Source organism: Bison bison, unplaced genomic scaffold (assembly GCF_000754665.1).
Source record: "Bison bison bison isolate TAMUID 2011002044 unplaced genomic scaffold, Bison_UMD1.0 scf7180017864270, whole genome shotgun sequence".
NCBI classification, from domain to species: Eukaryota; Metazoa; Chordata; class Mammalia; order Artiodactyla; family Bovidae; genus Bison; species Bison bison.
The window spans coordinates 3889133-3901712 of NW_011494842.1; positions in this window are offsets into that span (position 1 = coordinate 3889133).

Genomic DNA, 12580 nt, shown 5'->3' on the forward strand with positions numbered 1-12580 from the left:
CTGAAAATTCTGTAGATTCTTTGGAGTATTTTGTATGGAAAATCATATCATTCAAAATAATGTGTTATAATTATTTCCTCTAAACTGTACCATTTTGTGTGTGTGTTTCAACTACTGCTTGTATAGAGATGGCCAGAATCTCTGATTTCTTTTTGTATTTTTCTTCTGCTTACTCCCCTTCATGATGTGTGTGTGTGAGAGAGAGAGAGAAATTTATAATGACAAAGTTCTATTTTGAGGGGCCTTATTATGTAAAACACTTGCAGGCCTATGTGAGGATGAGTTACTTGGAGAAGTGCAGGTTTGTATTTGTTTCCCCACACATCTGGGGCTACTACAGAATTTTTTCTATTATTATTTTAAAAAAATTCTAAATTGATGTATAGCTTCCCCGGTAGCTCAGCTGGTAAAGAATCCACTTGCAATGCAGGAAAGACAAGAGATTGTGGGTTCAATCCCTGTGTTGGAAAGATCCCCGGAAGGAGGAAAGGGGATTCTTTTCCAGAGAAAGAATCTTCCTGGGATTCTTCCCCAGTATTCTTGCCTGAAAAATCCCATGGACAGAGGAGCCTGGTGGGCTACAGTCCAAAAGGTTGCAGCAGTTTGGTTGTCTGTTTTCATTTAGCTTTAGGCTTTCCTGTGGATCTTATTAAATTCCCCACTCATTTATCCATTAGACATATTTTTTAAATATCCAGCATTTTGAGGCATCTTTTTATCATGGAGGGAATGGGGGCTTTGTCAGGCAGATGGACATATAATTAGAAAGAGAAGAATAAATATCCTCGGTGCCATTCTTAACTGTCATTTCTCACACATATTTATTTCAGGTTTAATGTAACAGTCCTGGTGCTCAGAAAGATTCTGTACTTCAAGCACATCAGTTAGTAGAATTGGCTGCTCTTTTCAGAACAAGGAGTTAAGTTAAAGAAGCTGAGCTGTGGCAGACGTCTGAGAGGGCCTCTGTGGCCTCCAGCCCTTAGTGTCCAAACTCTGTATCACCCCTTCCCTTGGGCGAGGACAGGACCATGAATAGGGTGCATTTCAATCTTCCAGTTAGATCACGTCATACAGCAAAGATGAGGGGGATTTTTTCAGTTGAAAAGAATTTGAGTTAAGCAAAATGGTGATCAGCCTGGGTGCACTTGAGCTAATTAGGTGATCCCTGAAAAGGGGATGGGTTCTTCTTGAAACAAATCATTCAAAGCATGAGGGACACATCCCTGATTGTCTCAGAATAGCAAACTGCCACAGTTTCTGGGAGACACACAAAAGGGCCTGAGTGTGGCCTCTGGGTGCTGAGAGTGATCTCTGGCTCCCACGAGCTGAACAGCCAACCTACTGACACCTGGCTGTGGTGAAGGAGAGCACAGAATTTATTTCAGGGTGCCAAGCAAGGAGAATGGAGAAGGCAAGGCACCCCACTCCAGTACTCTTGCCTGGAAAATCCCATGGATGGAGGAGCCTGGTAGGCTGCAGTCCATGGGGTCGAGAAGAGTCAGACACGACTGAGTGACTTCACTTTCACTTTCCACTTTCATGCATTGGAGAAGGAAATGGCAACCCCCTCCAGTGTTCTTGCCTGGAGAATCCCAGGGACGGGGGAGCCTGGTGGGCTGCCGTCTATGGGGTCGCACAGAGTCAGACACGACTGAAGCGACTTAGCAGCAGCAGCAGCAAGCAAGGAGAGAAGGCCGCTCACAAGGTGTATGACTGGCTTGTGCTCATTCTCAGGTTGCTTGGCACCAAGGTGAAATTTCAAGCACCATAAACCTTGTAGTTTCAACTGATCTGAGGCTTATGTGCCTGTGGCCAGCAGTTTTCACCTCGTAGGGATCTGCTTCTTGGAAAAACAATTTAGGAATATGTGTATCTGTGTCTTTCTTTATCTGTATCTTTCAGCGACTCTACTGTGTAGAGGATTTACAGTCTAAAGTATTACAGGTTGTCAGCCCAAAAGCTATTCTTTGTTTCTATATCTTCACTTTTTCTGATCATTAACTCTGGAGCTAGTCATTTGAGACTCAGGAGAGGCTGGAGAGACTCAAGCTGAAGCCACTTGCTACAAAAGAGGAGGACATAGGGGCTTGTATATGGTTTCAGTAGCCAGCCAGCAAGACAATGGGACCTCAGTCATACAGCCACAGGAAATGAGCCCTGACAAAGCCTGACAAAACCTGCAGGGGATCTTTGCCTTGTCATGTCTCCGAAATGAGGATGAAGCCAGCAGACACCTTGACTTGGTCTCCGGAGACCCTGGGCAGAGGACCAGCTGTAAGTCACAGAAACAGGGATGTAGAGCAATTGCACTGCACAAGCTGCCAAGCAGGCGGTGACTTGCTGCACAGCATCAGAGACCTGAAGCCAGAACCTCACCCCTAACGCACGGCATGCAGCACTCACCACTTTACTGTCTTCTCACATAACTACTCCTTGGCACTAAAATTAAAATCATAGGAAAAAAATCTTCCTAGGTTCAGTTTTTCATCAGAATAATAGGGCTGATTTGGAGGGAAAAGCAGGATTACCTTTTATAAATTTAGACAAAGTCTTCCAGTTAGCACAATGTCTTAGAGAAAGTTTATTTTGTTTTCTTTCTGGGGTATTATTAGCATTATAAATACAGAATACATGTTATATAGAAAACAGTAATTATAGTTTTAAAAGAAAACTGGGATAAAAATTCAGAGAAACTCATTTTTAAAGCCTATAAAACTAATTCAGGCAAAATTATGATGATGTTGTTTTATAGCATTCCTCAGAGAAGGCGATGGCACCCCACTCCCGTACTCTTGTCTGGAGAATCCCATGGACGGAGGAGCCTGGTAGGCTGCAGTCCATGGGGTCGCAAACAGTCCGACACGACTGAGCGACTTCACTTTCACTTTTCACTTTCATGCATTGGAGAAGGAAATGGCAACCCACTCCAGTGTTCTTGCCTGGAGAATCTCAGGGATGAGGGGGCCTGGTGGGCTGCCATCTCTGGGGTCACACAGAGTCGGACACCACTGAAGTGACTTAGCAGCAGCATACCTTAGAGGCATAGTCAAGGGAACACCTTAGTGACTCATTCAGTACAAGAAAGAAGCACCCAGTTTCCTCATTACAAAATATCATTATTTTAGTTTATTTTCATTTTTTTAATGTTATTGAAGTATAGTTGATTTACAATGTTGTATCAATTTCTTCTGTATAGCAAAGTGATTCAGTTACATGTATAGATACATTCTTTTTCAAGTCCTTTTTTATTATGGTTTCTCAGGGATATTGAATATAGTTCTCCAAGGATATTGAATATACAATACGATCTTGTTGTCTATCCATTCTATATATAATGGCTTGAACCTGCTAACCCCAAACTCCCATTCCTTCCCTTTAAATTTTCAACATCCACTGGATCATAGAGAAAGCAAGAGAATTCCAGGGGGGGAAAAAAATCTGTTTTATTGACTACACTAAAGCCTTTGATTGTGTGGATCATAACAAACTGAGAAAACACTTAAAGAGATGGGAATACCAAACCATCTTACCTGTCTCCTGAGAAACCTGTATGCAGGTCAAGAAGCAACAGTTAGAATCTTATATGGAAACAGTGACTGGTTCAAAATTGAGAAAGAAGTATGACAAGGCTGTTTATTATCATCCAGTTTGTTTAACTTATATGCAGAATACATCATACATACATCATCATCCATGCCAGGCTGGATGAGTTACAAGCTGGAAGCAAAATTTTCAGGAGAAATATCAACAACCTCAGATATGCAGATGATACCACTCTAATGGCAGAAAGCAAAGAGGAACTAAAGAGGCTCTTGATAAGGGTGAAAGAGGAGAATGAAAGAGCTGGCTTAAAGTTCAATATTAAAAATAAAAGCTAAGATCATGGCATCCAGTCCCATAACTTCATGCTAATGGAAGGTAAAAGATGGAAGCAGTGACAGATTTCCTCTTCTTGAGCTCTACAATCACTGTGGATGGTGACTGCAGCCATGAGATTAGAAGATGCATACTCCTTGGAAGAAAAGCTGTGACAAACCTAGACAGTATATTAAAAAGCGAAGACATCACTTTTCCAACAAAAATCTGTATAGTCAATTCTTTCCAGCAGTCATGTACAGATGTGAGAATTGGACCATAAAGAAGGCTGAGTGCCAAAGAACTGATGCCTTTGAATTCTGGTGCCGGAGAAGACTCTTGAGAGTCCCTTTGACAGCAAGAAGATCAAACCAGTCAATCTTAAGTGAAATCAACCTTGAATACTCAGTGGAAAGACTGATGCTGAAGCGAAAGCTCCAATAATTTGGCCACCTGATGAGAAGAGCCAACTCATCGGAAAAAGCTGTGGTACTGGGAAAGATTGAGGGCAGGAGGAAAAGTGGGTGACGGAGGATAAAATGGTTGGATGGTATCACCGATTCAATGGACATGAACTTGGGCAAACTTCAGGAGATGGTGAGGGACAGAGAGGCCTGGTTTGCTGCAGTCGGTGGGGTCGTAAAGAGTAGGACGTGACTTGGAGACTGAACAACAACACAACATTTTAAAACTCAGTGTAGAAATGCTCAAAACTTACAAAGTGATGCAATTTTCTTTTCCTCCTAGTTGACATGAAAATGTGCATGTTAATTATAATAACTGTGCTTTGACAAAGAGACGTTTTGACCATTATGAACTAGCAACACATGCTATCAATAATAGGGCTTTATACCTTAGACATCTTGCCAAACTGCATTGCCCCCAAACCTATTGCTCATCACTTCCAATTCATCTGAGGGATGTGAAGAATTGGTTTATGGTGAGGGGCTGTTTGATTTCAAATGCAAGCCAAACTCCAGCCAGACAGACACAATTGGGCATCCCAATGTCTGACCAGATGAAGCAACTGTAGTATGTCTTAGGCAGGCTACCTGGTCATGTGTTAACTCTCAAACATGTATTAACACATAATTCCAAATCTCTGTCAATGTCAATTACTTTAGGAAAAGTAGTGTGTTAGAACCATAACAGAAAGACCTCCCTGTGCAGAAGCATTTGTTTCTTACTATTCCATAAAGTTGTGTGTGTCATAAAAGGCCTGTGGCTTCAGGCCTAAGCTGAGAAAAGAAAAATGACTGTAACAATCTTTGCAGAAACAGAAGTCAGAGCCCAGAGCATCAGCACTGACATGAGGACAAAGCTTACCACTTGCTTTTTCTACTGCAAATACAGGCAAGGGTTTTCAGTTCCTCTAGTCCTCAAATAGCTGTTGTTCATTAAGAGCAAACAAAACAAAAGAGAAGCCAACAAAATAAAATCAATGTCATTGCAAAACCAGCTATAATGGGAAAAGAAAATTTTCAAACATCTGATCAAAGCTATGAAGTGTTGGTATGTTGGCAAATGTCAGTGTCATTTTGATCAGAGTTCTCATCAATTCCTCTGAACCTGACAGAATAAAATTAGAAGGTAGCTGCACACTCTCATCAGAGAAGGCAATGGCACCCCACTCCAGTACTCTTGCCTGGAAAATCCCATGGATGGAGGAGCCTGGTGGGCTGCAGTCCATGGGGTTGCTGAGGGTCGGACACGACTGTGCGACTTCACTGTCACTTTTCACTTTCATGCATTGGAGGAGGAAATGGCACCCCACTCCAGTGTTCTTGCCTGGAGAATCCCAGGGACAGGGGAGCCTGGTGGGCTGCTGTCTATGAGGTCGCACAGAGTCGGACATGACTGAAGCAACTTAGCAGCAGCAGCAGCACACTCTCATTCCACCCCACTCCTGCCCAGACACTCCAGTTCTTATGCAGGCATTCTCTCCCTCTCTTCTCCCTACCACGGGTGCTTTAAGTCAAGGAGACTTTTGCTGCTCACTTGCAGTCCTGCCCAATCCCTCGGTACTCTTAAGTACAGCAATTAGCGTATAAGACACAGCTCTGGTTACCTTCAAAGCATTGCAAGCAAAAGACAAAACCTCTTTCCTCAAATATCTCCCTGCCAGTAGCAGATACACAACTGTCCTGATAACAGCTCCAAGCCTTACAGCACTGACCTGATCCACCCTAATCCAACCTCTTTATCAGTTTCATCTCCTTGACCCTGAGCCCACAGCTTGATCCCTGCTTTTTGATTTGGGACCTGTTATTTGCATTTTGAATCTCCACATTTGATCCCTGTTATCCAGCCAACTTGTGTGTTGCTCTTGTTCTGGGTTTCCTGGATTACTTCCAGAAGGAAGATACAACTCCAGGTCTGGTGGTTGACCAACACATGGAACACACTATCCTCCATTCTCCTTAAAGAGAAAATTCAGAGATGCCTCTCTCAAAACAGTTCCCTGGAGATTTCCATAGAGATGCTTTCCTATTAGTGGAGATGGAGAAAAGGCTCCTCTACATCCAGAGATGCTGGTTTCATGGTGTGGGGATGAACACAGGAGGGGATGTGAGCTCAGGGCAGAACGGAGGACATGAATTCCAACATTGCCACTTCCAAGCTGTGCCCTGTTGGGAAATCACATAATATCTCTGAATATCAGTTGTTGTTGTTTTTTTTATAAAAAAAACTTATGTTGCAGAATGACTGTATTAGGTCAAGATTAAATGCAGCACATGCATGCTAAGTCGCTTCAGTTGTGTCCGACTATTTGCAACTCCATGGACTTTAGCCCACCAGGCTCCTCTGTCCATGGGATTCTTCAGGCAAGAATACTGGAGTGGGTTGCCATGCCCTTCTCTAGGGGATCTTTCTGATCCATGGATCGAACCTAAACATCTTACATCTCCTGCATTGACATTCAGGTTCTTACAACTCACAACTCAGTTCACACAGCTAGAGCCATTAAGTGTACCCTTAGATTGTAGCTGGACAGCATAGAATGAGAAACGAGGGCTTCCCTTGTGGCTCAGTGGTAACGCAAGAGATTACCAGTCACCAGGCAATGCAGGAGACAGAGGTCTGATTCCTTATCTGGGAGGATCCTGCACTCCTCGGAGCAGCTAAGCCCACGGGCCACAACTACTGAGCCTGTGCTCTCGACCCAGGAGCCACGGTTCCCGAGCCCACATGCCGCAATTCCTGGAGCCCATGCGCCCGAGAGCCTGTATTCAGCAACAAAAGAAGCCACCACAGTGAGAAGCCGCCGCACCGCAGCTGGAGAGCAATCTCCCCTTGCCGCAACTAGAGAAAGGTTCTCTCAGCAATGAAGACGTAGCACACCAAAAAGTAAATAATTAAAAAGAAAAAGAATGAAAGATGAAATGAAATGCAGATATATTCACAATACTGGTATTCCTACATGTCTGAAAAAATGGCTTTATGGGCAGCAAAATGTAAAAAAAGGTACAAATATATGCATGCAAGTCGTGTCTGTTTCCTAACAAGATAGAACAACACAGAGTTATCTGGGGAATCTGAAAACAGTTCTGAAATCCCTCTGAAAGGATAACAGATTCTTAAAACATATACATGCCATAGTTCCTAAGATAATATGTCTTCTATTCCAGGTTCTATTCATAAGCTAGTTCTTTGGATCAGCATTCACCCTTACTTTACAAAAATCTCATCAAGCTTAGCTTTCTAATTACCCAATGCATGACAGGCTCAAAAATAGCAAATTAAGTGGGAATAACAAGTCTGGATGGAAAGAAAGAAATTGACAATTTTATTATCCAACAATTCATTCCTTGAGGGTTCAATACAACAGATATTTTATATGGGATTTATGTTGAAAAACAAATCTTTGCCTTGCATTTTGTAAATTATATAGTGTATTTACATATATAAAATATGTCATGATTATCATTTTATCTTGGAATTCTAAGGATGGAAAGAATGAAATATGTCAAATTTTTAAACAGGACTAATATAAGACATTTTGTTTTCTTTCTGAACAAAAAAAATCGTACCTTTCTGAGAGCCTGCTTAAGCCTAATGGAACAATGTCTTAAGTAAGATCACATTTTCAATGTCTCTCAGAAATTTTCTCCGACAAGGGAGATACGACTTTATTTTCCTACAAATCTGTATAAACAAAGCAAAGGAAAATACTTAGTTGGGATAGATAGGAGTAGATGACTAAAAAGCAGGATAGCAATATTTTTATAATATGATAATATGCCAAGGACTACTCAAAACATAGAAATTAGCCAAATTTCTCAGTTTGGTTAGCCTCTAACAACCAGGAAACAGTAATGGCCTGCACTTAGGTTAAACTTTCTTTTCAAATTTCCCCACGTCATATCAGGCCTTTCTAAACAAGATTCTGTTTCATTTCAGGTCTTACAGTTAAGTCTTTAATCCATTTTGAGTCGTTCTTTTGTGTATGATGACTTTGTTCCAATTTCATTATTTTATTTCAGTTTCCCCAAGACCATCTGTTGATGAGACTGCCATTTCCTCATTGTGTAGTCTTGGCATTTCTGTTAAAAATCAGTTGAACTTCTATGCATGGGTATATTTCTGGGATCTTTATTCCCTTTCTTTGACATATTTTATGGTTGTCTTTATGGCCAGAATCATACTTTTGCATTCTCTCTACAGTTTTTAGTAACAATTAGGTTGTGATGAAGTTATTTCCTTTTAGTTGAACTGAAGCCTCAGTTTAATGATATAAGTTTTAAAAAAAGATTACAAAGAAACTAGAAGAAAATACACGGGAATGTATTTTGTAAAAATAGGAGAAACCCTTCCTGAGTGATAGTGAAAACTTGAGGCCATTGAGAAATGATACCTTCGCTCCATGAAATTTAAAATATACACATAAAAAAATACTGCACACACAAGAAGGGGAAAATGGGCAAAACTATTTTCCAGATATACTACATATATTAGTGCCATTAATCTTTAAAGAAATCTTATAAATTAAGGTGTAAAAGACCTATTACACAAAAGACCAGTTACACACTAACTGTGCTCAGTTCATTTCAGTCGCACAGTCATGTCCGACTCTTTGCGACCCCATGGACTGCAACACGCCAGACTTTCCTGTCAATCACCAACTCCCAGAGCTTGCTCAAACTCATGTCCACTGTGTCATTGATGCCATTCAAACATCTCATCCTCTGTCCTATTCTTCTCTTCCTGCCCTCATCTTTCCCAGTATCAGGGTCTTTTCAAATGAGTCAGTTCTTCACATCAGGTGGTCAGATTTTCAGCCTCAGTCCTTTCAATGAATATTCAGGACTGATTTCCTTTAGGATTGACTGGTTTGATCTCCTGGCAGGCTAAGGGACTCTCAAGAGTCTTCTCCAAAATCACAATTCAAAAGCATCAATTCTTCAGTGCTCAGCTTTCTTTATAGTCCAACTCTCACATCCATACATGACGACTGGAAAAACCATAGCTTTGGCTAGATGGACATTTGTCAGCAAAGTAATGTCTCTGCTTTTTAATATACTGCCTAGGTTGATCATAGCTTTTCTTCCAAGAGGCAAGCATCTTTTAATTTCATGGCTGCAGTCACTATCTGAAGTGATTTTGGAGCCCAAGAGAATAAAGTCTATCACTGTTTCTATTGTTTCACCATCTATTTGCCATGAAGTGATGAGACTGGATGCCATGATATTAGTCTTTTGAATGTTGAGTTTTTAGCCAGATTTTTCACTCTCCTCTTTCACTTTCATCAAGAGGTTCTTTAGTTCCTCTTCATTTTTCACCATAAGGGTGGTGTCATCTGCATATCTGAGGTTATTGATATTTTTCCCAGCAACCTTGATTCTAGCTTGTGCTTCATCCAGCCCTGCATTTTGCATGATGTACTCTGCATATAAGTTATATAAGCAGGGTAACAGTATACAGCCTTGACATGTTCCTTTCTCAATTTGGAACCAATCTGTTGTCCCATGTCCAATTCTAACTGTTTCTTCTTGACCTGCATACAGGTTTCTCAGGAGGCAGGTCAGGTGGTCTGGTACTCGCATCTCTTTAAGAATTTTCCACAGTTTTTTGTGATCCATATAGTCAAAGCCTTTGGTATAATCAATAAAGCAGAAGTAGATTTTTTCTGGAACTCTCTTGCTTTTTCAATGATCCAAATGATGTTGGTAATTTGATCACTGATTTCTCTGCGTTTTATAAATACAGCTTGAACATCTGGAAGTTTACAGTTCATGTACTGTTGAAGCCTGGCTTATAGAATTTTGACCATTACTTTGATAGCGTGTGAGATGAGTGCAATTGTATGGTAGTTTGAGCATCCTTTGGCATTGTCCTTCTTTTGAATTGGAATAAAAACTGACCTTTTCCAGTCCTGTGGCCACTGCTGAGTTTTCCAAATTTGCTGACATATTGAGTGCAGCACTTTCACAGCATCATCTTTTAGGAATTTAAATAGCTCAGCTGCAATTTCATTACCTCTACTAGCTATGTTCATAGCGATACCTTCTAAGGCCCATTTGACTTCATATTCCACAATGTCTGGCTCTAGGTGAGTGATCACACCATCTTGGTTGTCTGGGTCATGAAGATTTTTTGTATAGTTCTTTTGTGTATTTTTGCCACCTCTTCTTAATATCTTCTGCTTCTGTTAAGTCCATACCATTTCTGTCCTTTATTGTGCCCATCTTTGCATGAAATGTTCCCTTGGTATCTCTAATTTTCTTGAAGAGATCTCTTGTCTTTCCCATTCTTTTTTTTTTTTTTTCCTCTATTTCTTTGCACTGATCACTGAGGAAGGCTTTCTTATCTCTCCTTGCTATTTGTTGAAACTCTGTATTTAGATGGGTATATCTTTCCTTTTCTTCTTTGCCTTTCACTTCTTTTCTCAGCTATTTTTAAGGCCTCCTCACACAGCCATTTTGTTCTTTTGGATTTCCTTTTCTTGTGGAAGGTCTTGATTACTGCCTCCTGTGCAGTGTCACAAACCTCCATCCATATTTATTCAGACACTCTATCAGATCTAATCCCTTGAATATATTTGTCACTTCCACCATATAATTATAAGGGGTTTGATTTAGGTCATACCTGAATGGTCTAGTGGTTTTCCTTACTTTCTTCTTAGTCAATTTATTGCCAGTATTGAATTTGGCAATAAGGAGCTCATGATCTGAGCCTCAGTCAGCTCCTAGTCTTGTTTTTGCTGACTGTATAGAACTTCCCCATCTTTGACTGCAAAGAATATAATCAATCTGATTTCAGTGTTGACCATCTGGTGATGTCCACATGTACAGGCTTCTTTTGTGTTGTTGGAAGAGGGTGTTTGCTATGACCAGTGTGTTATCTTGGCAAAACTGTAGTAGCCTTTGCCCTGCTTCATTTTGTACTCCAAGGCCAAATTTGCCTGTTATTCCAGGTATCTCTTGACTTTCTACTTTTGCATCCATTCCCCTATGATGAAAAGGATATCTTTTTTTGGTGTTAGTTCTATAAGGTCTTGTAGGTCTTCATAGATTTGTTCAACTTCAGCAACCTCAGCATTACTGTTTGTGGCATAGACTTGGATTACTGCGATATTGAATGGTTTGCCTTGGATATGAACAGAGATTATGCTGTCATTTTTGAGATTGCACCCAAGTACTGCATTTCAGATTCTTTTTTTGGCTATGAGAGCTACTCCATTTCTTCTAAGGGAGTCTTGCCCACTGTAGTAGATATAATGGTTATCTGAATTAAATTTGCCCATTCCAGTCTATTTTAGTTCACTGATTCCTAAACTGTCCATGTTCACTCTTGCCGTCGCCCATTTGACCACTTCTAATTTACCCTGATCATGGACTTAACTCTCTTGTAAAAGACAACAACCCATAAAGTTTAAGAGCAGGCAGTTGAGAGCATGAAGACACGTTAAGCCTGTATTAGAGTCCAGCCTCATTCAATAGCAAGGGAATGTAAATTAAGACAAATACGCCCTTTCTCTTCTATTTAGAGAGGCAAACAGGAAGTTGTGGTTATGTGCTGGGTTGGGCTTCCCAGGTGGCACTAGTGTTAAAGAGCCTGCCTGTCCCTGCAGGAGACTTACGAGATGCAGTTTCGATCCCTGGGTCAGAAAGATCCCTGGGACGTGGGCATGGCAACCTCCTCCAGTACTCTTGCATGGAGAATCCCATGGGCAGAGGAGCCTGGTGGGCTACAGTCCATAGTGTCACAGAGTCAGATACAACTGAAGCAATTTAGCACACCAGCATGGGGCTGGCAGGAGTTTAGGGGAGCGGTCTCTCATCTACTGTTACTAACCACATAAGTTGATAGTTTCCCACTGGAACATGATTTATACTATGCACAGGCATCAGGACTTACTGTTTACAAAGTTTATTTCATACTTATAACTAAATTTAACCATTCATGGAGGATAGCTATTTTTTACATCTATTTTAAAAATAAGAAAGTTGAGGGACTTCCCTGGTGGTCCAGTGAGTAAGACTCCATGCTCCCAATGCAGTGGGCCTAGGTTTGATTGCTGGTCTGGGAGCTAAGATCTCATAGATTGCAGCTAAGCCCACAAGCCACAACTACTGAGCCTGTGCTCTAGAGACTGCCTGCTGCAATGAGGACTCAGTCCAACCAAAATAAAGAATAAAAAATAAAATTGAACCTCAGAGATGCCACATTGTCATGTCATACAGTCCATAAGTGGTATAGTCAGGCTAAAACTCATGTCTTTGGA